Genomic DNA, 5,000 nt, shown 5'->3' with positions numbered 1-5,000 from the left:
ATTTTTTCCCTCATCAATCTACACATAATACCCATAATGACAAAGTGAAAACAGGTTTTTTGAAATGTTAGCACATTTATTAAGAATTCAAAATGTGGCACACTTGTATTTGGGGAGTTTCTCCCATTCTTCTCTGCAGATCCTCTCAAGCTCTGTCAGGTTGGATGGGGAGCGTCGCTGCACAGCTATTTTCAGGTCTCTCCAGAGAGGTTCCACCGGGCTCTGGCTGGGCCTCTCAAGGGCATTCAGGGACATGTCTCGAAGCAACTCCTGCATGGTCAGATCCATATGGTTATATTCTAGGGCTTTGCTGTACCTTTCCATAGGTTTACACTCTAGGTTCTGGTACTCTTGTGTACTGCAAGTCCTTACTGGGTTTTAAGCTGTGTTCTCTGCAATGTTGTTCATCACCTGGGGTATATATATTATTATTTATACTCATCAATATTAGTATGGCCTGAGCCAAGCCGGACGGGGGTATACAGTATATAACCCATGGCTTCCACTCACCCCCCCACTGTGCAGAGTGGATCGTACCATCACACACACACACACGAGACGGTGTGTTAACATGACTGTGTGTGATTGGTGTGTCACTGGCGTGTTATCATAATGAAAACCACAGGCTAGGAGAACATGCATCATAATAATTCATGGAAAGGTGTTGGTCAGTGAACGGCATATTGTCCAAGAATTTACTGTTAACAGTCTTGTGCATAATTAACTGGGTGTGTTGCGGAATGGAATTTAAGGTGCATGTTTTAAGCAATGGCGGTTTCAAGAATATGTCATTAAAGTCAATGTACGGATGACATCAGAGAAGATTTAGGCCTATTAGAAAATGTTGTTTAGGTCAACTACATCATACATATTGCATTATTTGCCTTAATTTATGCCGTAAAGTATGCATTAACCTAGGGAATGTTATGTGTTAATGTTTTGATCATCTTGATAAGTGCGGGGTCTGAAAATGTGTGGAAGTATTGATCATCTATGAGAATATCGCACGAAGAGCAAAACGTTTAACTGTTTGATCCATAACAGGGTCATAAATAATAATACTGTCAAATTGTGGACATTTTGATAATGCCCTTTTAGTGTAAGAGCTGCTTGAAAAGACTGACAACATTTCTGCCTGGAATGTTTTGGCCTGCCTGGTGACATCATTAGTTAGCTGGTGAATTAGTTAATAGACAAATAAGAATTACAAACCGCTCTGTCAATAACAGCTAGCTAAAACAGCTAGTTTTCCACTCCCCACTCAGACCACTCCCAGACAGTCATAGCAAACGTCTTGCATGAGAAATGGCTAAGAAACCATTTTAGTTTATTTTTGACCATTTTAACTGAAAACAATCACAGTAAGGTACTTCATTTTTACCCAGAAATCATTTGATATTAGGATAAAAACGACTGCATTGGACCTTTAACATGGATCTGGTCTGTGGGGTCAGAGAGAAGCAGGCAGTGACACGGCCTGATCAGCATGCCAACCAGCACACACATCAATTATTATACAACACTTAGGAGCCATGGAGATAGCAGTAGGGAGGTGGTCCTTACTGCGCTCGCTATCACTCCTTCTCCCTATTTCACTCCTTCTCTCTTGTTCATTCCTCTCTCTATCACTCCTTTCTTTTCATCTCTCTCATAATGAACATGCCTCTGTCCTTCATCCTTTCTAGTCGCTCGTTTTATTCTTCTTCTTTCTTTTCCCCTCATTCTGTCTCATTCCAACTCATTCTGTCTCATTCTATCTCATTCTGTCTCATTCTGTCTAATTTAATCTCATTCTATATCATTCTGTCTCATTCCAACTCATTCTGTCTCATTCTGTCTCATTCTGCCTCATTCCGGCTCATTCCGGCTCATTTTGGCTCATTCTGGCTCACTTTGGCTCATTCTGTCTCATTCTGTCTCATTTTGGCTCTTTCTGTCTCATTTTGGCTCATTCTATCTCATTCTGGCTCATTCAATCTCATTCTGGCTCATTCTGGCTCATTCTGGCTCATTCTGTCTCATTCCATCTCATTCCATCTCATTCTGGCTCCATCCCCCTCTTTTCATTCTCCGGCTTCTCTTTATTTCATTATTGTTCTTCCATTTATCTCTCTCCCTTTGCTCATCCCTCTCTGTCCTACACGTTCTCTAATTTTCTCAGTTTTCTTCCTTTTTCACCTCTACTTCTACCCTCTCCTCTTTCTTCGCACCTCTCCTCTCTTCTCTCTGTGTGTGTGTGTGTGTGTGTGTGTGTGTGTGTGTGTGTGTGTGTGTCTGTGATATTGACAGGTGCAGCTAGATGGATGGTTTACCTGGGCAGTGTACTGTCCCTAGTTCACAGGGCTAGTGCAGTCCTACACTCTCACAGGGGAAAGCAGATCACCTTGTGTGTTTGGCCTAGAATTACTTCTGCTTTAGAAGGTTATAGTGTGTGTGTGTTTAACATTATAAAACCAACCTGTAGCCAACCATCCCTCCAACCAGTGTTCACTATGTGAGAGGGAATCTCTCTCCCTCTCTCTCTCCCTCCTTTTTGGTAAGACAGACATGTGATGGGAATATTCTGATTGGCCAGTGATACTAAATTAAGATGTCAACATCATTACTGCCAGGCGGTAACTATTCAAGGTGAACAGTCTGACTCACTACCTTATTTATGATAACCACATTACCAGCAGCATACCACCCTGCATACCACTGCTGGCTTGCTTCTGAAGCTAAGCAGGGTTGTTCCTGATTGGGAGACCAGATGCTGCTGGAAGGGGTATTGGAGGGCCAGTAGGAGGCACCCTTTCCTCTGCTCTGAAGAAACTGTCCCAATGGCCCAGGGCAGTGGTTGGGGACATTCCCCTGTATAGGGAGCCATCTTTTGGATGGGACGTTAAACGGGTGTCCTGACTCTGTGGTCACTAAAGATCCCATGGCACTTATCATAAGAGTAGGGGTGTTAAACTTAACCCTAGACCTAAATGCTAACCCTAATTGCAACCATATCCCTAAACCTTAAGGCCAAACCGTAACCTACCCCTAAGCCTAAAATAGCCTTTTACCTTGAGGCAAACAGCGAAATGTCCGAATTTTCCATGTTTCACTATCATTGTGAGGATAGTAAAACCAAAAACATACACACTCAGCACACACTCAGCACACACTCAGCACACACACACACACTCAAGGTTCACTAGTCAGCCAAACCCAGATGCTCAGTTGCATGACATATTTATATGGGCTAATCCCTCAGCCGGTAAATCATGGCTGGGAGGAAAGGAGAGGAGAAAAGGAGAGGAGGAAATGAGACGGGGTGAGGAGGGGCAGGAGAGGAGAGAAGATGAAGATAATGATAGGAGGAGGAAGGGAAGACAGAGAGGAGAGGAGGAGAGCAGCAGGGCAGTCTAGACCTCCCAACCATCAGGACTGATGGAGCTCTATTCATTTAGCTATTGAGATTTGAAGAGGCTGGCTGGAGTGTGCTAGAGAGATAAAGCTGGCTATGTAGCTCTGCACCTGTGGGAATGTTTTGGTTACCTCATCTTACATCACTGGATAAACATCAAAAGACTGCTGTAGCACAACCAACATGTTTTATTACCATATCTGGTACTGTGTTAGTGCATTGTGCATCTCAAGTAGCATGTAATATGTTCCTGTGACTGGATGAGTGACAGCAGGTGTCTTTTTGTTCAGATGATGACAGGTTAGAATCATCACAATAACCCTGTGATCAGCTGGCCACACCTACTCACATTATTACTGTCCTTTTGTTGCTCCACCTGAACAACACAATGCCACTCATAGACACACACACTCCTCTTCCACCTCCCTCTCCTTCTCCTCTTCCCCCTCCCTCCCCTTCTCCCCTTCTCCCCTTCTCCCTCCCCTTTTCCATTCCCCCTCCCTCCCCTTCTTCTCTTCCCCCTCCCTCCCTCACCTCCCTTCTTCCCCCTCCCTCCCCTTCTCCTCTTCCCCCTCCCTACCTCCCCTTCCCCATTCCCCCTCCCTACCCTTCCTTCTTCCCCCTCCCTCCCCTTCCCCCTCCCTCCCCTTCCTTCTTCCCCCTCCCTCCCTTCTCCTCTTCCTCCTCCCTCCCTCCCCTTCCCTATTCCCCCTCCCTCCCCTTCCTTCTTCCCCCTCCCTCCCCTTCTCCTCTTCCCCCTCCCTCCCCTTCCCTATTCCCCCTCCCTCCGCTTCTCCTCTTCCCCCTCCCTCCCCTTCCTTCTTCCCCCTCCCTCCCTCTGCCCCCTCCCTCACCTTCCCTCTTCCCCCCTACCTCCCTTTCCCTCTTCCCCCTTTGCCTCTCCTCCCTCCATCCTCTTCGCCTCTCCTCCCTCCCTCACCTTCTCCTCTCTCCCCTCCCTTATCCTCAGATAGATTGTGGGGCACTTTAAAGTGACTCCTCTGATCTCCTCTCTCTCAGTGAGGATGTGTTTATCTTCTCTCCTCTTTCTCTGCTTTGTAAAGCTGGAAATCATAATGCTTAGCCTTTTTCTCCTTCTCCTCCAAAAACTTGCTATGTTTCCATCATGTCTTTTCTTCACCACATCCCTCTCTCTTTTTCTCTCTCTCTCTCCAGCCAACAGTTTCTATGGAAACAGAGAGGAGCTTGGGGGAGTCAGCCTTGGGCTGCAGATGTGGCAGAGCAGGATCTTGAGAAAAGTGCAGAGAGAAGGAGTGAAAGAGAGGGGACTGGGTGAAAGGATGGCAACTAGAGCTAAAAAGAATAGGCTGACTGACTGACTGATTGATTCATTCATTCTTTGATTCATTGCCAGTATATTAAAATGTGAGTGTGAATATTGTCATTGAGGGAACGTCTCAAAGGCTGAGTTTATACAGGCAGCCCAATACTGATATTTTTTTCACTAATTGGTAATTTGTCAAATCACATCAGATCTTTTCAGAGCAGCCTTATAGCCTAGTACCTACCGACGGTTCTCTATCACCAGGCCTGTTGTTCTTGCCTTAACTTTCCAAGCCCTCTGCAAGCCAATATTAATAGCCAT

General features: G+C 45.6%; 1 protein-coding gene across 7 annotated transcripts in view; it reads left to right on the top strand.

The window, feature by feature from the left end:
• Positions 1–5,000, top strand: part of LOC106568602 (disabled homolog 2-interacting protein) — a 242,985-nt gene that overhangs the window by 93,331 nt on the left and 144,654 nt on the right. The window lies entirely within an intron of this gene.

Source organism: Salmo salar, chromosome 01, assembly GCF_965601325.2.
Source record: "Salmo salar chromosome 01, fSalSal1, whole genome shotgun sequence".
Classification (NCBI taxonomy): Eukaryota; Metazoa; Chordata; class Actinopteri; order Salmoniformes; family Salmonidae; genus Salmo; species Salmo salar.
Note: the sequence above shows the minus strand (reverse complement) of the source record. Positions and strands in the feature narration are given on the sequence as shown.